The sequence below is a fragment of the Chenopodium album genome, chromosome 11, assembly GCF_948465745.1.
Source record: "Chenopodium album chromosome 11, dcCheAlbu1.1, whole genome shotgun sequence".
In the NCBI taxonomy this organism is placed as follows: domain Eukaryota; kingdom Viridiplantae; phylum Streptophyta; class Magnoliopsida; order Caryophyllales; family Amaranthaceae; genus Chenopodium; species Chenopodium album.
In genome coordinates this window covers 38910136-38932907 of record NC_137844.1, presented here as the reverse complement: position 1 = coordinate 38932907, position 22772 = coordinate 38910136, and the positions used below count along the sequence as shown (strand labels likewise).

The 22772-nt window shown below is 35.7% G+C and overlaps 1 long non-coding RNA gene across 3 annotated transcripts; it reads left to right on the top strand.

Moving 5' to 3' along the window:
• Nucleotides 1–16566: 16566 nt before the first annotated feature.
• On the top strand, nucleotides 16567–20808 carry LOC145567561 (uncharacterized). 3 transcript variants are annotated; one of them, XR_014095695.1, is made up of 5 exons: nucleotides 16567–16757; nucleotides 19067–19275; nucleotides 19620–19750; nucleotides 19830–20180; nucleotides 20598–20808. It is a non-coding gene; the product is annotated as an uncharacterized LOC145567561 (long non-coding RNA). The 3 variants fall into 3 exon arrangements; XR_014095693.1 differs by lacking the exon at nucleotides 19067–19275; XR_014095694.1 differs by having other exon boundaries at nucleotides 19067–19750.
• Nucleotides 20809–22772: the final 1964 nt, after the last annotated feature.

Here is a 22772-nt window from a genome sequence, read left to right as displayed (position 1 = left end):
TTTAATGAAGAAAGACAAGAAGTTTGAGTGGGATGATAAGTGTGAAGAAGCATTCCAATTCTTGAAACAGAAGCTGGTTACAACACCAATACTTACACTGCCAGACGATAGTGGTATCTATGATCTGTATAGCGATGCGTCAAAGAATGGTTTGGGGTGTGTGCTTATGCAAAATGGGAAGGTAATTGCATACGCATCAAGGCAGTTAAAGACTCATGAAGTGAATTACCCAACCCATGATTTAGAACTTTTCGCGATTATCTTTGTACTAAAAATCTTGCGTCATTACTTGTATGGAGTGAAATGTAGAATTTATACAAACCATAAAAGCTTAAAGTACATTTTCACTCAAAAGGATTTGAACTCTTGACAAAGGAGATGGTTAGAATATACGACAGACTATGACCTGGACATACAGTATCATGAAGGGAAAGAAAATGTGGTTGTAGATGCTCTAAGTCGTAAGACCAGTCACAGATTAAATACCTTGATAGTGGCTGATGAGTTATGTAGGGAAATGAGGAAAATGAACTTAGAAGTGGTAGAATGGGGAGTACCTGCTGGCATTCTTACGAGTTTGACTATCCAACCAACCATATTCGACGAGATAAGGGAAAACCAAGCAGGAGATGTGAAATTGGATAGGATTCGAGAGAAAATAAAGCAAGGCAAAGCTACAGATTTCAGGATTCATGAAGATGGAAGTTTGAGATATAAAGGTCGATGGTGTGTACCTCAAAAGTGTGAGGAAGTGAAGAAAAAGCTAATGGAAGAAGGGCACAATACGCCCTATTCAGTACACCCAGGAGGGGATAAGCTATATAAGGACTTGAAAAGAGTGTATTGGTGGCCTAGGATGAAGAATGAAGTTGCGGAATTTGTAGCAAAGTGTCTGACTTGCCAAAAAGTGAAAATAGAGCATAAGAGGCCACAGGGAACTGTGCAATCATTGGAAATTCTTGGATGGAAATGGGATTGCATTTCAATGGAATTTGTGACTTGCCTTCCAAAATCAAAGAGTGGAAATGACATCATTTGGGTAGTGGTGGACAAACTGACAAAATCTGCGATGTTTATACCAATGAAGAAGACTTGGAAGATGGAGCAACTTGCAAAAGCTTACATCAAGAATGTTGTGAGGTTACATGGAATTCCAAAGGATATTGTGTCTAACAGAGATTCCAGGTTTCTTTCAAAATTCTGGAAAAGTGTACAAGAAAACTTTGGTACGACGCTTAAGATGAGTACAGCGTTTCACCCTTCCACAAATGGGTAAACTGAGAGAACCATTCAAACCTTGGAGGACATGTTAAGAGCTTGTGTTATAGACTTCCAAGGTGGATGGGAGGATAGCTTGGATTTGATTGAATTTTCCTACAATAATAGTTATCATGCGAGCATTGGAATGGCTCCATTTAAAGCATTATATGGGAGAAAGTGTCGTAGTCCAATTTGTTGGAACGATATAAGTGAAACAATGATTCTAGGGCCTCAACTGATTGAGGATACAGTGGCGCAGGTAAGGGAAATTCAAGCCAGGATTCAAGCAGCTCAAGATCGCCAAAAGAGCTACGCAGATTTGAAGCGTAAAGAAGAGGAGTTTGATGTTGGTGACAAGGTGTTATTAAAGGTATCACCAATGAAAGGAGTAATGAGATTTGGAAAGAAAGGGAAATTGAGCCTAAAGTACATTGGTCCATATGAAATACTGCAAAGAATAGGCAAAGTAACTTATAGGTTAGCCTTACCTATGGAGCTAAGCAAAGTGCATGATGTATTTCATGTGTCTCAATTAAGAAGGTATATACCTAATAAATCCCATGTGCTATAACCTGAAACCATAGAGCTAGACCAAAGTTTGACCTATGAAGAGAGACCTGTCAAAATTCTTGACAGTAAAGTGCGTAGTACACGCAATAAGAATGTCAAGATTGTGAAAGTAAGACTATGAGGAAGCCACTTGGGAGGCAGAAGATGAAATGAAAAAGAAATACCCTGAGTTGTTTCAAGTATGTTGAGTTACGGGGACGTAACTCGTTTTCTTTTAGGGGGGTAGAATGCGGTAGAATTTCGCGCTTTTTCCCTATATTTTTAGTTATTTTTGTGCTTTTTGCACAATTTTATCGAGTATTTTGAGTTATTGTGTTCTCAATGAGACACAAAAAGGTAAAGGTATGACAAAAAGTACAACAATATTATACTAATTAAGGAAAAACTTTGAATTTTGTTTCCAAGTTTCGGGACAAAACTTCTTTTAAGGAGGGTAGACTGTAATACCTCGTATTTTTATACGTATTTTAATTAAAAGAAGTATCTTGAGAAGTATTTAATTAAATTGAAATGTCTTACTTAAAATATTTTAGTTATTTATTTTAATAAGTTTGGAAATATTTTATAAAAGGAAAGTTTATTTAATTAATTATTTTAATTAAGTTGGGGTTTAATTTAGGAAAGTTTATTTTAGTAAAGTTTTATTAGGGATGGGATTAGGAAAATTAAAAGGAAAGTTTAGGGAGAAGGGTCTTAGAGAAGGGGTATAAATATCCCACATATGAGGCAAATCAAACTTTGCCCAGAGTGGAGAAAACCCAAGGTAAACTTCTCTCTCCTTTCTCCTTATTTTCTTTCTTTTTCTTTCTCCTTTTCCCCTTCCCCTTTTCTTTTTTTCGGCTTCCCTTCACCACCACCGGTCGACCACAGGCAGCGGTGGCCGCCAGCAGCCAGCATCACCAGCCGCCGGCAGCAGGCAGCCACAGGCGCCGGCAGCAGCCTGGTGGCTATCGGCTGCCATGTTATCCGAAAAAAAAAATTAAATCTTTTTTTTAAAAAACCAATTTAATCCTAGATCTAAATATTAATTATGGGTTTTGTGATTTGATTTTTGATGTTCGACTAGGAGTATTATGTTAATTAATTTTCAGATTATGTTTTTAATTAAAAAAGCCCTAATTTTTGAAACCCTAGTGTAGGGAATATTTCAAGCCATTAACCCCAAGCTTGAACCCCACTGTGATCATACACTTAAGCATGGTGGAGTCCAAAGGGTAGGAAGCTAGAGCAAAAGAGTCGCCAACAAGTTTTAGGAACTTGTAAACCGTTCACAAGGTGAAGATTACACCCCTTAACGATCCATGAGATCGTCAACTCCAAAAGGTCTTGAACCAAATAGGGTTCGGGGATGAAGGTACAAATCCAACCTAAAAGAGATTGAACCTGCCCTAATAATAGGCCTCTACTTCATTCTTCTTGTATTCATGTGCGCTTTCTGACTAACATGCAATCAACAGATTAACCCTAAACATGTTTATCTATGTTGGTTGAATTTAATGCACAAGAAAACTATTATTGGCAATCACTTGAATTATAATCATATTAGCCCTAAGCAAGATTATTAATTATCTTATTAAGCGTGATTACAAGTACAAATTCCCTTTAAACCTACAAGAGAGGGCGTGATCAAGCAATAACAATAATATAATATCAAGCAACATAATAACAATCATCATAATTATCATAATCATAATAACAATCATGTTAAAGCTAAAGCATAATAATAGCAAGATCCTAGGCATGATACTAACAAGATTAATAACAAACCCTAGCATGTCACTAAGCAATAAAGATCAAAGCTTTAGCCCTAACATGGTACTAACATGATATTAGGAAAGAAAATAGGAAGCATCGCAGGAATCATAATAAGCATATTTGATATTATAACCTTTTCCCTAAACATAATACTAGAAAGCAACAATAACATCCTAACATGATACTAGGAATCAAACAAATTTAAACATGCTTTCTACAAGAATAGAGCAATAAGATTACATACTTTGATGCCTCGTACCTCTTTCTAATGACACAATACACGCGTTAGTAACTTCAAGGAAAATATAAAATCAAACAATCAAATCAAATAATTGAAATAGAGATTAGGGGCCAAACACTCAGAAATTATAACCTTTCACGTCTAGGGGAAGGCAACTTCGAACTTGGCTAGGTGTTTCTAGATCTCGTGAATGCGGAATTTTGTAAGAGGGAAGGTTTAGAAAAAGAGAGAGACAAAGCTTCTAGCTTTAGAGAGAGAAAGATGATTGTTAATTGTAGATTGTAGATTGTTGATGATTAAAAATGGAGGTTTAGGACCCTATTTATAAGAAAACAGTCCGGAAATAGGTAGAATTTGATAAGGAATAAAACTCCACTCTGTTGCTGCAAAACCGACCTTGTCGACAGGCGACAGGGTCTGTCGCGTGGCGACAAGGCCTGTCGCCACATCGTTTGGCGACAGCCTGGACTTCTACGCGCTTTCAACACGGAGTCCACATATGAATCAAAATCGATTTGTAAAGTCCGTATGAAACTGAAATCGTATTTTCCATAAAATAATATTTTATTCCAAATAAAACTTTATCAAAATATAATTATTAATTCTAATCTTATTAGGATTAAAAAGAACCTTTTAGAGAATTCTACAAGACTATAATCAATTCTAATAACTTTAGGAATAATAATTAACATTGGGCCCTCCCCTAAATCATTGGGCCGCATGTAAAGATCAAACCGGGCCCAGTTTAGTATTTTGGCCATAACTTCCTCATTATTCATCGGAATTGGGCTTATAATATATCGTTGGAAAGCTCTTTGCAAGCCCCATTCAACTACACTATTATTGGACCCTTGTCGTGGACCAAACTAAACTGGATTGGCTGTTTTCATAAAATAGAGTTGTTTTCGAAAACAGAAAGAAAGAATTTAATAAAAACCAACCGCAACACTTGACCTTTCACACTTTCACCTTATTCGATAATCATTCGACGCAAAAGGTATTCATCACTCGGTTTGGTTTTGGGGAGACACATCAGGGTATCTACACCTAGGTTCTTGATTTATAAATTATTGAAGGATTATGATATGTAATAGTGTAAACCTTTGATTAAAGTGTTTTAAGACTAAATTACAGCAAGTTTTAATTAAAATATAGTGCTGGAATTTTTGGTAAAGCATTAAAAATCAAGTTTCTTTAAGGAATTTTTAATTACCCATTAATTGGGATAAAAGTATGATGTTTTAAATATAATTTCAGCTTATTTTAAATAAATTATGAGGGATTTTATAATAGTATATATTGCTGGAAATTTGTGTAGAGTGGATTTTAATATTCTTCTATGATTTTAAATTGTAGGAGACTTTGAAGTGAGTGATTTTTATTAATTGTGGCGATATTAAGATCGTATTCAATGTACGTTCGCGTACTTAGCATAATTATTGGTGTAGTAGCATGCTAAATGTGTTTGATTGATTATAAGTAGTATCATGCTAGGTTTGGATTGGAAATTATGATTTGGATGTTATTGGTGATTGGATTATGAAGCATGATTTGTCAGTGATGGATTATTGGATAGGAAATAATAGTTTGGAATATTATTTATGAACCACATATTTATTTATGGCATGTCAGAGAGCATGTTTAATTAAACTAAATGTTTAATTTAGTTTAGAATATTGAAAAGGAATTTTATTATGGTTCATATAATTTTTATTGATGCTTTAAGCATGAGGAAGGAGCTATATAAGTGTCTATGTACACGAGGAATAAATTGTATGTTGGTGCCCTAGTGCACTTAAGGTGTTTTCAACACCGAGGGATAGGATTTGTGGCGCATTATATGTTTAAGGTGTCATTGGCACCGAGGTAGAATTAAAAAGGATTCAACATTTAATACTATGTGGTCACTAATTATTCAAGAATTAAATTGGTGTATTTGATTGATTAAATAATTATTGTTCATTGAATGATTATGGTTTGAGAGTCATCACCAAGTTTAATAATCGGTAAATAACGTAAAGTGAAAGAGATTACGCACCAAAACTCTTGGAACCTATATACCTTGAGTATGAACATATGGGGGGAGTTATGTGACTTTATATTTGATCATAACTTCTACTGGAGTACAGGACGTTGTACATTCCTTTTATTATTATTATGCGCAGGAATTCCGCCACCTATGTGTGGTTTTTTATGCTGGCACGGTTAGCTCCCGTGTCAGTAACCTCAATTTATTTGGGGGAGGTTAGTGCGATGCGTAATCAACGCTAAATAAATTATTTAGTGTCTAGCGAGAACTTTTATTGAATGTTGTATGCTTGAAAAACAGGTGCAACAAGGTAAGTCGTGTGTTGATAGGGAATTGTATGCTAGTGTGTTATTTACGCTTATGTACTCAACTTTGCTGATTGTGTGTTCTGTGTGTTATTGGCCTTGTCTTTATCATGGCCCTATGATGACCCATTTTCAATGGAGAGTAGTGGAAATAGGTAGAGATAAGTTTTTCAGGTGATGAAGCATTTTCATGTATGGGCATGAGTGAAGAACGAATCATGCTAGTTTCTATAAGTATATGATGTGTCTATCGCTTTAATTAATTGTGATATTATTACTATGCATGACTAACGCAAAGGTTTTGAGTTCGGTTTGGTTTTTAATAAGGGCCTATAAAGGTTCCAAGTTGTAGGTTGATTTTATTTCACTTCGTTTGACTTTGGTTTGACTTTACTTTCGTTGATGGACTTTTCAAGTTGACTTGTTTGAATGATTTTGAAATTAGTCTTTCGCTGTGTGTCTTTGATAGTTGCCTTAGCCGTTTTCACGGTGGCGGTAATGTCTTAGATATTCCTACTAAAGTTTTAAACAGGGTAAAACGGGTATTTTAAAAGAAAAGGAATTTCTAGGGTGTTACAGAATTGGGCTTATAATATATCATTGGAAAGCGCTTTACAAACCCAATCCAACTACACTATTATTGGACCCTTATCATGGACCAAACCAAATTGGACTGGCTATTTTTATATAAATAGAGTAATAAAAGAAATATTTGTGAAAACAGAAAGAGAAATATTTTAATAAAAAACATCCTCATCACTAGACTTTCCACACTTTCACTTCGTTCGATAATCAAATGACGTGAAAGGTATTCATCACTGGGTTTGGTTTGGGGAGACACATTTGGGTGTCTACACCCCATCAGCCACCCTCCTCTCCCTATAATACAAGCTGGAATATGCCAAAAATCTTCCCCTTCCTCTTCCACCACACCAAAAACAACCCCCTTCATCAGCCCCACCCCAAAATTGCCCCTTCCCTTCCTACTGCACCTTCAAAACTGCGTTTAACCCACCCCCTCTGTCCTCTCTGTGAAACCACCGCCCTCCCACCTTGCCTACTCGCAAAACCACCCCCTCGCACCTTACTTCCTCGCAAAACCACCCCCTTTCTCGCCCCTTGCCCTTGTAAAACTCTTTCCCTATCCGAAACCCCTTCACAGCTGCCAGTAAGGAGAGAGAGAAAATTCTCATCGAAATCGGGGGTAAGGAAATGGATGGGGCTGGATTCAAGGGTGGGGGAAGGGAATGGGGTCAGAATCGGGGGAAGAAGAAGACAGAGGATCGAATATTGAACGGTGGGGGAAGGGAAGAGGGGTCAGGATGTGGTGGTTTCTAATGAGTAAGGTTTTTGGGAAAAGATTTTTTTTTTCTTATTTTTCTAGATCAATAGAAATGCAACATATGTAATTAAAAAAAAAGTAACCTGGTTATCATATTACCGGTCGTCTGGGACATTTGGAACTCTATTTTACATATATTTATTTTCCGTCTCACGGTCATATTTGTGCTTATTTGAGCTTTACGGAGCTATTTTTTAGAGTTGGTATTATTTTGTTGGAATTTGCAGATTTATGATGATTCCTGAGTATTTAAAGCTCATATCGTGCTAGATAAATATAATTCGGTGATTAAGGGCTTGATATGTGAAGAGGTTCAAGATTCCAAATTACTAACATGGACCAACCAAGGAAGAAGATTCTGAGCAAAGTTAGAAGCTCAATCACGTCCACGATCTAGAGCCAGGCCGTGAGCTTACTCGAAGCAATCGGGCCCAATCAGATGAAGAATACTACAACTAGACGCAACTTTTATTTTTTCCTTGGGCCTTACTCCAGTTGTTCAACTAAAGTCGGTTTCCCAATTTTATGAGCCTTACTATTACTCCATTCCACGCAACTATATATGGGAGGAGTATTAGTTTTTAGATTTACATAAGTAGTAATAGTATTAAGCGTTTTACTTTCTCTAGTCTTAATTTTGATTATGGATTTTCCGTAACTTGCTTTTAGTTTGAATTTAATTTTGCTGAGGATATTAGTTTATGTTGGATTATTAGAGAATAAACCTTATTTCAGATTATTAGAACTACACATTGTTGGGATTATTAAAAGGTATTTATATACACTTTAAAATCCCCAAGACCCAACTATAGACAATTTACATCTAATAGCCTTGACTAAGGCCTATTATCTAATAATCTTAATTATTTTGCCACTAGTAATCTCAACTAGTCATCAATATGATATAACAGGTTTCTTTGACACATGGCCACGTTAGTGGTTAAAAAAAAACTTAAAAAACACAAAATTAAAAAATTGAAAAAAAAAAAAAAAAAAAACCCTATCCTCCCAACCAGAGGCAGAGCTAGGTGGGGACAAAGAGGGACAACTGTCACCCCACTTTTTTTTTTTTTTTTTTTTTTTTTTTTTTTTTTTACATAATTTTGTGGATAATAATTGATATTAATCCTAACGGTGCACTAGTCAAACATCACTTATAATAGCTTATGGATGGGGGATCAAACATCACTTGTCGCCCACTTGGTATTTGAGATCAACAATTAATCAAGCTACGGGAATAAAGGAATTATGACAAGTACTACATGAAATTAGTTGTATTATGAAAATTTTAACTTTTTCCACCTCCAAATAACCACTTAATGGCTTTGCCTTTAACCACCTCCATATTTTAAAGTTTTATTTTACCACCACATAAAAAAAATTAAAGTTAGCTTTTACCACCAATCACCCTCAACTAACGAATTCTATCCATAATTTCGTTAGCAAGGCCTACCATGTACACGTGTCACCATATTATTGGGTAAATTTTTTTTAATAAAAAATTGAAAATAATTTTTAAAAAAACAAAAAAATTAAAAAAAAAAAACCTAACCACCAACCGGCTCCCAGCCACCGCTGGACCGACTCCTTGCCACCACTCCTAAAACCTTAGCCACCACCAATCCAACCCCCTCCCTAGCCCACACCAAATTCTAACCCCTTCCTAGCCCCACATGAAATTCCGACCAACCGAGGGGAGGTGGTTGATTTCGTTCCCGGCTCGTTGCCATGAAAGATTAAGGAGATGAAGAGAAAATGTCAAAAAGGTGGACCATACCAATGAATTCATGGACGAAATCCGTTAATTGGTGGTGAAATCAAAATTTTGAAGCAAATTATTACTTCCTTAATTAGTCTCATCTAACGTGGAACACAATGTTAAGCAAATAAAAAAAAGCCACCTACCTCCCTTAATTCACACATCAAATTAAAGAAAGAAGAATAGGAAATTTCTTAGTAAATTTTGTGTATAACTACCCTAAAGATAGACTATTTTGTGAACAACTACCCGTTTTCAAAAATATTGTAGAACTACCCGTAAGATCGCAAAAGTTTGTCTAACACTACCCATATTAACGGTTTTTGTCCAATTTAGCCGTTTGTGGGGCCCACTTCTACGAATTCCCACCCAAACAATTCCCCTTCTCAACTATCTCTCTCTTCCTTATATTTTCCCTCCATTTTCACTCTTCGTCTTTTACCTTCCACCATTCACCATCTCAAACTAACCTAAGTGAATCTCCCAAAATTCATCCCCTTTGTGGAAAATTACTAAGGCCTATAACCCTTTTCTTTGCTGTCTCTCTCTTTCCTCTTCATCTTCTTACTGCTTTCGGTAATTATATGTGAGAGGGTGAAGCTATCAATGGTTAAAGGAAAGGGCAAGTAAATGTTGAAATTATTGTGAAAGTCGTAGCCTTTAAATTATAAATTGTTGAACATGTGGAAAACCCTAATTTTATATTGCTCAAATTAGAACCCTGAATTTTTAATTGACGAAATAAGCAAAATCCCTAATTTAATTCAAGCTATAAACCTTAGAAATTATAATCCTATGTAAATAATTATATAGTTGTATTTTATGTTATTATCTTGGTGTTTTTTTTTAGACGGAAATTGAAAGGGGATCAAACCCCATTACCTAACTTTTCTTGTTTTCACTGCTAAGTCGTGTGCTAGCATCACATTATTTCTATCTATCTTTAAACAAACAAGGAAAGCTCTCTTAGTAGCCTCCAAATGAATATCTTGGATGATATGCTTTTATCCCCTCCTCTGCTTTTTCTGGCTTTTTTAGAGCATTCACCGCCTGGTATGAATCTGTTTTGATAATCACGTTGTAAAAGGTGTCTGGTACTTTTTGGATTGCCATTAGAATGGCCATTCCTTTTTCTTGAGTTGGTGTTGCTGCAAAAACTCGCAATCTTCCTTGCACATATCTTAGCTGCTCCTCTTCTACTATCAAGGAGATTGCTGCCATCCACGAGTTTCCTGCTCTTGTTCGTTGCTCCTTCCATGCTGCGTCTACTAATATTGAGATACTCGATTTTGAAGAGACTTTCCCCACCCTCCAGGCTAGAGGTGAATTACTTCGTCTTGTGGATGGATTCTCTACTCCTTGCTTGCACTCTAACCTTCTTTGAGCTCGTTCCCAGCTCCTAACGTGTAACTGTAGGCGTCGTTCGAATTGCACCTACGTAAATCATGTTGTGAATATGCTTAGCACTCACAAGAAGTGGGATTAACATATACGATTAGAGACAAGGAAAGTAGGGAGCCGCCAACAAGTTTAGTAAGGAACTTGTATCGTTCACAGATCATTATAAGGCAACCACGAATAAAGTAACAACAATAGACAACAACGATCGACCTGTGAAGGTTACACCCCATTCATAATCCATGAGATTACTAACTTCATATGGTATAGAACCGCGAAAGGTGGATCAGGGATGATGGTACGAAGTAAGTCATGGAGTCACATTCGACCGTATTGGCCTCTACTCGATTCTTATTGCGAAAAGTATTCCCTTCGATATCAAAGGCATACAAAAAAAATATTCAATTTGCTCCAAACTATCATTATGCTAAATTGGTTAAAAATTAATGCAACATATAATTCTAAAATATTCGTGATCACTTGATTAACATAACAAGATTAAAAAGGAACTTAAACCGATTGTCCAAGTTATCTTATTAGGCGTTATATTAAATTACATATTCCCTTTAAACATGCAATATAGTGATCAATAATAAAAATAGAATAAACATCAACATTGGAAGCAATTTAACAATAATATTGTTAGTCAAATTAAATCATAATAAACCTAATCTTAATACTAGCAATATAAAATTAAATAAGTAATTAAATTAATTAATTACTCACATTCCACGCGTTCCTTTAAATTGATACACCATGAGTAAATTGTTAGTAATTTAAATTAAAATAAATCAACTTGAAACAATTAAATTAAATAAAAAGTAGCGTTGATTTAGTCCAAACCCTCAGTTAATTCTACCTTTCACGTCTTGGTTTAAGTATAGAACCACGGGTCAAGTATGGACTCCTTGGAGTGCTAAGGGAAATATTGTGAGATAATAGGGAGGCTAGTATTTAGGCTAACGAGAGAGAGAAGAGAGAATGATTGCTGGTGTAGGGAGAAAGAGAATGATTTTTGGTGCCCCGAAAGTGGAGAAATTAGGTTTGTATTTATAAATAAAAAGAGTAGGGTGAAGCACGGAACCCAAAAATTGAAGTGTCGCGAAAATAAAATCCTAGAAAAGTGTCGTTTCACGGCATGTGCGCCGCAACATGGCATGAAATGCCGTTACGCGGTATATCTGCCGCTTCACTGTAATTTTAGTTTTACGCGTTTTTAAAACTATGATAACTTTTGATCCGTAACTTGGAATAAGACATATAATATATCGTTAGAAATTTATTAAGTTAATTTCCAACCCAATTGTAATCAGGTAAATCTTTTGTAGATTTTAAGATATGGTCGTTTTAGTGAAAGAGTGTCAGTTTTAGGTCGAGTTTAGTGTTTTGCTCATATCTTCTTCGTTTTAAATCGGATTTGGGCTTATGATATATCGTTGGAAATATTATTGAAAGGCCTATCCAACCAAATAATATTTGGATCAAAATTATAGCCCATAAAATCAGATTAGCTCGTTTTTGTGATGTGGACACGAAAAGAAGAAAATATGGTTTGGGGAAATAGACTAACAATTAGGTTGGTTTATGAGATGTATGGGATTGAACATGGATTTAAGCACTACAAATATTAAGTACTCAACTTGACCAATAATGGCGGTGAAAAGTTGTTCATCATAGGGTTTGGTGTTGGGAGACATTTTTAGGTGTCTACAGAAGCCCCCACTTTGAGTGAGTTTGTAGAAACGTCTGTTTCAAAAATGATAGTCAAAGTAGTTGATTGGGAAGGAGAATGATTCAAGACGTTCTGCGATCCTAAATCACTTTGTATACGCCGATTTCTGCACAAAAGCGTTAGTTCCACAGATAAAAGAGACAAGAGATAGAATGCGTATCTGACACCAGTGTATCGGTGGCAAATTTGTTTGGTAGTTTTCTACGCCTCTAGCAATCCATCTGATGATTACTGTTGTGATATTTTTCCCTGCCTTAAGAATGTTATTAGATGATGTTTCCACGCCTTTGGAAAGGTGTAAGATGATGATTTTCCCCCCTCGGGAACGATGTTAGATGGTGATTCCACGCCTTTGAATGCTGTTAGATGATGATTCCACGCCTTTAGAATAATATTATAATTTTCGACTTCTTTGCCTTGAGAGGTGGCAACGACCGACAATTTTCTACGCCTGGTGAAAAACTTGTATGATTGAAGATAGGTTCCTCGCCTCAGGAAAAGCTATCGCGAGCTAATCCGCCTCAAACAGCCTATTAAATGAAGATTACTCTCTCGCCTCAGAAAAAGCTATTACGAACTACTCCGCCTCAAGTAGCCTATTGAATGAAGATAACTCCCTCGCCTCAAGAAAAGCTATCGAGAGCTACTCCGCCTCGAGCAGCCTATTGAATGATGATCATTAAGTATTTTATTATGGTTCGCTTTTCCATGAACTCGAGTTGTAGATAGTTTGCTTATCCCCGAACGTGAGATGTAGATAGTTCGCTTATCCCCGAACGTGGGATGTAGATAGTTCGCTTATCCCCGAACGTGGGACCTAGATAGTTCGCTTATCCCCGAACGTGGGTTGTAGATGATAAGGGTTCGATTGTCCCTGAACGTGGGTTGTAGACGATAATAGTTCGATTATCCCCGAACGTGGGTTGTACCTGAGACCTGCAAAATGGAATTTGCCAAAGGACTACTATAGGTTATGATTAACTTGACCAAACTTGACTTGACACGACATGACGTGTGTATAACTTGTGACTGTGTGTTTACATGTATATTTTGACTATGCACAGACACAGACAACTGGAAATGCAAAAATTTCCGTCATTTTCTGTCGTGAGTGGAGGGACCGACTTTCTCCCGAAAAAGAAAGACGTGAAAAATGAAGTTTTCGAACTTCTTGTAATAAAAACTGGAAGAAGTTTTGAACTTCCTCGTTGAGAAAAATTTGAAAATGTTTTTTGAAATTCCGCAAAAGAAAAGACATGAAAAAGGGAAGAAGATTTGAGCTTCCTTGTTTAGCAAAGCGAGACAAATCGCATGCATCTTCTTCTTGTCAATTTTAATTGCTCGTCTTGAAAATATTGTATGCATGATGAATGTTCGTACGCCAGGAGGCTAAGGACAATTACATCATGTGACACGATCAATTAATGCACTTTGGTAGTGATGCTAAACACATTATAATCACAACTTATGATAGATGTATGTTGCTTAGGTCAGGGAGCTAAACATCATATATAGCGTGTGAAAAAACAATCTTACAAAGTTGCTTAGGTCTGGAAGGTAAGCACGTATATAGATGAAGTGATTGCTGAGTATTGCATGATGAACGTTGCTTAGGTCAAGAAGCTAGGCATGATATGCTTTGTATAATCACATATATTTGATATATAAATGTTGCTAAGCACATTATGTGATTCATGAAACAATGAGCAAGTAAATGTTTCTCTTAATGAATGTTGTCTTGAAAGATGATGAAGCATGCGCAGTAGGAGAACAAGATTTTATGATAAAGGGTTCCTAAGGGAAGGATGATATGGCTATGTATGTGAGAAAGAAGTGTATGAATGTGATACTAAGGCTGGCTGCAAAGATTATGGTGATGGAAAGAAATGTGAGAAGAGTCGAGATGGTGACTCTTTAGGCTAGGTAGGCTAAGAGATGTGGGTTCAAGCCCCCAAGTCTAGCTCTAGATGGATAAGGATAAGCATTGGATATTCTTTGACTCGATCATGCATATGAATGTGGCCACACCTCGATGTGAGGTTGCCTATGTATCCGTTAGAAATCAGGACGAACATTGCATGAATTAGGAAGTGATATTTCTGAAATTAGGAGCTTTAAAAAAGGGGAAAAGGTTTAGCATAATCTTTTGAGTGATTCTCATAATGCTGCACTTTTGATTGATTTTAGTCAAGCCCCAATACGCAGAGCTAAAGTGCATGAGGGGCTCTGTTAGCTAAAGTTGATGCAGAACAAGTAACAAATAAACATGATGAAGATTCTGTGTTGGGTAGAGATAAAAAACTGAAGGCAATGAGGTAGTAAGTGTTGATTATTGATTCTGATAATGGTTTTGTGCCATATCTGTAGTCGAGTACATGCATTCCTCTAGCTCTAACAACAAAACTTCTTATGAAGATGGTGAAAATGATAAAGTCAATAATTAATAAGTTCTTGTTTAATATGTAATTTAGAAGATGTTTCCTATAATAGGGTGAGTGTAAGACAAAATTATGTCAACATGTTTAGTGTATAAGGTGAGTGTGTATTATGTCAACATGTTTCGTGCATGTGATAAGCTAAGTAATTATGATAAGTGTTAGTAGATTATTTGGAACATTGTGTTGTAATGGATGCTTATTTGAGGGTTATGCTATATATTATAAATTTATTAATTTTAAAATTGTTGTTACAAAGCTGTTATTTGTGATATCTGCATTTTTACTATATAGTGGTGAAAAGGATGGTCAACTAATTGCAATCTAAATAAAAAACTTTAAAGGAGATTGTAAATGAATATGGCTAAAACAACTGCAGTTTGTAAATAACTTCATCAATAAGCTAATAAATAGCTGATCTTCTTTAATTCAGACAGGAGCTAAAGCATATAGCATTAACAAAACACATTTTAAAGTCATAAAATGAGAATAAATATTAGCAGACTTCATGCAGATTAGTCTAAGCTCAGATAACTCATTTGATAGAAAATATAATAATAATAATAATAATAATAATAATAATAATAATAATAATAATAATAAGATAAGGTACTTATAAGCATGCAGAATTGAAGTTACCTAGCAAATTCCAAAATATAACATAATAGCGATGTTAGAATAGTTTAGAATTACATAACAACGAGGAACTAATTAGCCATATGGAATCACAGAAAACATAGCATTGTTGCAAAAGGTGTCGAGTAGGAACACATTCAAAATGACCAAGTAGTTGAACCCAAAAAATGTGCTCCTACTAGAAGCCCAAGGTCTAAACAGCCAGAATTCACTCACGCAAAACAGATTTCACAACCCATTTCAGATAGCCAACCCTCTTGATTGCAGCAGTTGGCCTACTTCAAGCTTAAGTGGTTTTTCTTTTAGTTTATAAGCCATATATTCAAATTCAGGCCAGTCTTTCATCTGCACATAGAAAGGCAACATGTAAATTAGTATACAGATAACCTGTAGTGTTATTAAAGATTGGAATTCAACATGGTAACAGCGTTTCCAGTAATTGATTTAAAACTCTCTACCTTCTTCTGTATAAGTTCTGTGTCTTTGAGGCCTAGCAATGTCTCACACTACTTTCCATATGTAGCTAAACGGAAACTACTAGTGTCATCAGTTGCATGGAAGCTGATACTGACCCTGGAAATAAAAAAAATTAGTTAATAATATGATGAATTGAAGTACCAAAGGTCTTATGCTTGGAAACATGTACCTCTTTTCTACAATCCATTGAGCATTGCAAACATCACAGTAAAATTTGACAGTTTCAACGTTATAACTGTGTTTTCCACATCCGTTGCATCCAATGTGGGCATTGACTTGTTCTTGCTTAGCAGCTGAAATTGTAACCTTAATCCAGTGGCACTCATACGCAGTGGTTGTAGTTGCACTACAAGAAAAAGATCAAAGAGGGCGACATAAATTGGTCAAGGAGGGCGAGTTGTAGTTTGCCTTGTTAGTTTCTATCAAGGAGGGCAAAATTATAATCGCCCTTTTATTACAGAGCAAAGAGGGAAAATTTTACTTTCGTCTTTCTATTTCAAAGCAAAGAGGGCAAATTTAATTTTTGTCCTATATATCAGAGCAAAGAGGGAGAAAGTTTAGTTTTGCCCTCTAATTTAGAACAAAGAGGGAAAAATTATAATTTGCCCTCGTTGAAAGTACTACAAGTAATAAAATAATACGACCTCTATCTAAACGCTCATTCTCTCTCCTGTCAAAAATGTTGAACCCTAAACGCCCAAATTGATTCCTCGAATTATCCGCTCGAATTTTCTGCTCGAATCATTTGCTCGGATCAAATCTCTTGCTCGAATCTGCTCTATCTCTTGCTCGAATCTCACCTAAATCGAACGTTTCAGGTATTGTCTCATTGCATGTTACATTTGAGATTATTCGTATTTTATAGCTATTTATCGAATCAATTGCTTAATTGTATGAGCTATTGATTACCATGAATTGTGATAATTGTAATTTGTTTTGGTTTGTTTGTATGAGCTATCGGTTCGATGTTCGACTATTGATTACTGTGAAGCAAGTTAGGAATGAATGCAGTTTATGTTATGCTATTGATGATTGATTACTTGCTCCAATTTAATTACCCGTTCTTGCTATTGATGATTGATTTGGTTGAATTTTATATGTATTTGGTTGAAATTTCTGTTTTCCTAATTAATCTTATACTTCATAATTTAAAGTAAGAGGCCTGGTTGAATTTGTACATGTGTTTGAAAGAGTTGAAAGTTGGTGTATTTTTCAGTTTAATTGAAAGGTTACTGTTTTCAGTAATTGCAACGACGTTTACTGAATTTGAAATTGCAGTTATTTTTGGTTTTGTTGAATTTGAAGTTCTTTTTTTGTTACTGCCATTTTATCTGTGGATTTATTTCGTTTTCATGCTTCTTGGTGAATTTTGTACTCCGTAATTTAATTTGAATTTTCAGTGAGAAAAATTGATTCCGTTTTCAGTTTAATTGAAAGGAGAACTATTGAACATTTAAGCAATTGCAACCTGTTTATTGAACTTGAAATTGCTATTATTTTCGGCTCTGTTGATTGGACTTCTTTTCAAATTGATGTTCATTAATTCTGTTTTTGATAGTATGATATTTCTGTGATAGTTGGATTAATAGAGATGTTATGCATTTCCTTCAGCACAAAATTAAGTGTAATACTAATGTTTGGTCGTTAAACGACTTAAATTAGACTTCAGTTTGTAAGTGGTTGAATTGCTGCATGTTACTATGAAGTTAGGTGATAATAATGACTTATTTTCATAGATATGTTAAAATTGTTTAGAATGAAGTTGTCTCATATCCTTCATGAGGGGTTTAATTAATAGGAAATTTTGTTTTTTACCACCTCACAAAAACACGAAAATCTCTTTTACCACCTCCCAAAAAAAGTATTTTACTTTACCACCTCATAAAAAACACGAAAATAGGTTTTACCACCACTTAACGGTTTCCATCCAAAAATTCCGTTAAGTGTAGCCCACAGTAACACGTGTCAGCATTTTATTTGTTAAAAAAAAAAAGAGAAATTAAAAAAAAAAAAAACAAAAATCCTAAAACTACTCCAGCCAACACCGCAGCACCACCCCCGCGCCACCGCCGCCTTCCCCCCAACTCACCGCACCCCTCCCCGAAACCACCACCCGCGTCGCACCACTAGCCCCAACCCACCTAAATCCTCCCCCTCCCTTCCCCACAACCGTATCGCCTCCAAAAACCACCAAACCCAAAACTCATCCCCCCAAAAACGACCACGAATTTGACCTTAAAAGGCTGAAATCGGCCGATCAAGGCCACTGAGCCCCAAAACCGGCCGATTTCGGCCATTTGTGGCCAGATTCGTGGCCGTGGTGGGGATCTAGGGTTTTGGGTTTGGTTGTTTTGGGGGCGACGCGGTTGTGGGAAAGGGAGGGGGAGGGTTCAGGTGGGTTGGGGCTGGTGGTGCGACGCGGGTGGTGGTTTCGGGGAGGGTTGTGGTGAATTGGGGGGAAGGGGGTGGTGGCGCGATGGTGGCGCTGTGGTGGTGGCTGGGTAGTTTTAGGTTTTTCTTTTTTTTTTTTTTTTTTTTTTTTTTTTTTCTTTTTTTTTTTATTTTTTTCTTTTTTTGGCCAATAATAACACGACACGTGGCTTTATGGGCCCACTTAACGGATTCCTAAACGGAATCAGTTCAATGGTGGTAAAACCTATTTTCGTGTTTTTTATGAGGTGGTAAAGTAAAATACTTTTTTTGGGAGGTGGTAAAAGAGATTTTCGTGTTTTTGTGAGGTGGTAAAAAACAAAATACCCTAATTAATATCTGGTTTTCTCCAAAGCTGTTTGCAACCACATACTAATTATTTCTAACTATCAAGTTAGGTATTGTTTTAGCTTGCTGCATGTTGCTATAAAAGTATTTTCAGTGACAGATGTTTGCTTTTGTAGGTGATTAGTTTCTATCAATTTGTACTTCTGTTTCATTAGACTATTGGTCAACTTGTATATGTTGCTATAATGTTGGATTTTATTCCACCCATCCCTTGTATCAACTTATATATTGTTTTATGTAATATAGAATGGATAATGATAGAAATTGGATGCATGTTCAAGGGTTGAAAGGTAGGCTTCAACCAAGTTACCGAAATGGTGTTAAATACTTTCTTGATTTTGCTTTCAAGGACACTAACCTTAATTCTGGGGATAAGAAGAGGTGCCCTTGTTTGAATTGTCGAAATTACTTTGACCATGACCGAGCGACAATGCGTGTTCATCTCCTTCGACTGCTTGTAAACTGGTGGACTACTTCATGCCCTGTTGCCAGTTTAAGAGCTTCTTTTAAATAGCAACCTGTGGACTGCTTCATGTCCTGTTGCCTACTTATAAACTGGTGACCAATTTTTTTAAAGCTTGAAGCTGTCAACTTGTGACATAATGCTATGTCTTTTTTTTCTTATTCTAACAAATGTTGGCTTACTTTAGAATTGATCAAATCATATTGGCTTACTTTAGAATTGATCAAATTAATAATAATTGGTGAGACTGAAAACAACCAGGGAAACTTTTTGTTTTTATCATTGCCAAATTGAATAAGACGGTTTATAACATGCGAGTACTACAATTTTAGTAACTTTAGTCTTACTAAACATACTTATAAAATGCTTAAGAGTCAGCCTATGGCATTTTATTTAGTTGGTACTGAGATAAGTATGCCTCTTCTTTTTTCTTTGATAGGAACTTGAGGCACAAGCTTGTGAAAATGAGAATGAGGTCACTAAAACCAATGGTTCTAGTTCAAATGTAACCACCTCATCCCAAGCTAATGATGATCCCATATATTTAAAGTTATGGGAGAAGTTAAAGAGGTATATTGAATATTTGTCTAATGCACAAACACTTTGTTTTTCTTTATTTTAATATTCTGACTTTGTTTTATCTTGTAAGGCATAAAAATGGGAAGTTTGACGATGAGGCGGAGGAGAAGTTCAAGGAATTAAGGGAGTTGCATGAGAAAGAAATTGGTGAAAAGGGGGTTGATAATCTTACTCTTGAAGAAGCTTATGTGAAGGTTCTTGGACATCGTTCGGGTAATGCCCGAGGTTTAGGCAAAGGGCACCCGGTGTCGTCTAAAGATGGAAAGATAGGAAGAGCTGAGCTTGAATATAATGTTGACAAAATACAAAATGAAAATACTACGATGCGAGCTGAATTGGAAGCGTCTAAGAAGAAACAAGAAGACCTAGAATAAAAGCTTCGGTTAGCCATGGAGAAGACTGGCCTTGATGCTTGATAGAGGTAATATTTTCTAGCTCACTCATTGCATAAATTTGCCTTGTGGATGCATTTTCAAGTGATGCCTTGTCAAGACTTCTACTTTCCCAAAGCGTGAGATATTTGTTTGTTAATTTTACTGATGCAATATGTTATCGAGCATCTGCTAAGTCAGTCAAATTGGCAATATGTCTTCATAACCCTTAGCCAGAATAGTAGTTCATGCAGTTTGCTTCAACTCTTAAAATTAAGGCAACTAGCCTAGCAGCTCAAAGTGAAGTTATTACTGCAACAGTCTGCTAATTCTATCCGTAATTCAATTTTTTGTATTAAGGAAGCTAGTTATTTATACCTCCATGATCTAACAAAATAGGATTTTAATGTGTGGTTTTTGTTCATGTACACATTCAGCTTACTTTTTAATCTCTTGATTGCTGGCAGGATAGATAGAACTGGAGAAGGATACAAGAAATTGCAAATTCAAAATAGACAAGATGAAGGAAGTAAGATAGAAAATTTTGCTAGTAGAAGGAACATAGAAGGAACGTACATTATTAAATTTTAGTACTCTTTGGTTTAGTTATATTTGCTATTTAGGAAAACTTGGTTAATACTTTTGTATATATAATGACAAAATCAGAATTTATGCCTATTAACACCTTTTTTTTTCCTAAATGTAATCCCTCCTAATATTATTTTTTAAAAAAACTAAAAATTGAACAAAGAGGGCGACTTTGATTTTGCCCTTTAAAATTTGATCAAACAGGGCGAATTTTGAGCACGGAGGGCAATATGAATTGACTTGTTTGAGTTGTTTACAAAGGGCAAAAAAACTTTTCATCTTGCTTGATTCAATCATAGAGGGCGAAAATTTTGCCCTATTTGATTTTGATCAAAGAGGGCGAAAATTTTTGCCTTCTTTGATATTTAACAAAGAGGGCGAAAGATTTGTATGCCCTTTGAAGCTAATAAGGCAACTTGGGGGCGATTTTAAAATTGCCCTCTTTGCCTAATAGGGCGAAATTTGAACCTAAGAGGGCAATTTCTTTGATATAATATCTTGTAGCGTTGACTGCAAGTAAACATACGTATATGAGAATAGTTTATTGAAGATGTAGATGCTTTATATGAATAAGGAAATGTACAATTACCGTTTTCTTATTGAGATCTTTGACAGTCATTATAACATTAGAGTTGTAAGCCTCCCTAATGGTCAGTTGATGGCCCATGTGATCATAAAGGCAATCCTGGTTCTCTAATATCCTGTTTCAGATAAAATATTTACTAATCAACGAATATTCATGTAAAAAATTACTTAAATTCATAAAGTATATTAGCTCACCAAGCCTTTAATGCATCAACTACCGGACCCGTGGGGTTAGTATCAATATTTGTCGACATAAATGATGCCAATGAGAACCCTAGGTCATAAAATATGAGTTAAAGCATAAACATAGTTAATCAATCAGTATGAAAGTAGTAAGAGGAGACTTAAACCAGTGTGGGAAGCTAGCTGCAAATGCTGGAAGCTGACACCATGTAAGATTCACACCAGGCTGCTAGTCGAGCACAACATTTAGTAGCAAGTTCTCCATACAGAGAAATGACAAGTCCATCACCAAGTCTGCAAATGTAACAAGTTATTGCTAAAATAGATGGAAGAAATCAAATCCGTTGACTATGTATATGCATGAATGTATACTAACTTTTGCACACTATCATCAACAACAATGACATCACGCACATCAAATTCATAGTCGCTATTTGTTTTTTTATTTCGTATGTCTTCCTAATTAAATACATTACAACTCTAAGAATGTCTACATTAATAATCACAAGGTCAGTGAAAGTTAAAGATGCCAAATAAGGTCAGTGACATGCCAAATCAGAGAGAAAATATTACCAAAGGGATCATCTACACTACTTGGTGGCACTTAAGCAATAGAAATGTATTTTGGAAAAATAGGACCGGTGTTAGGATTGAGTGGCTGGATTGCAATTGACCCTCCACATGACAAGTAGTAGTCACCTTCCTTGTGGCGATACATCGCATTGGTATTTCTGATTGGTGCATACGCTGTGACGTACTCTTTCTCATGTTCTAATATACTCTGAAAATTCTCAATCTCATCATCAAATAGAGTGCCTCTGATTTTGTTGCCTTATATGTGTAACAGGGAAAAAAAATCAGATTATATTTAGCTTAAGCATTTACAATAAGCACTAAATGGTAATAGCAGTATACCTCATCATCTTCAAACACAAGTTTCTGGTAGGCTTTTTTGTTTTCTGGATATTTTGTAGGAGACTTTTCCTTGACTTTAACTTTAATCTTATATTTCTTGTTTTTTGGAGTTAGTTTGTCCATAGGAACGTATTGAGGCTTCATCTAATACAGATGCATGTAAGAAACATTATCAAATAATGCTTGTCAATGTTCAATGCTATACAGTACATGGTAAGGCACTAATAAAAAGGTTGTTGCAGTTCTTGCAAGTGTAAGATAAAAACATGCAAAACTGATAAGATGCCTTGTTTAATTTTGTATTTATATTTTAAGTGTACATTTAAATTATGTTCTCTATCATACAAACAACCTCGTCAAAGTAAGTAACC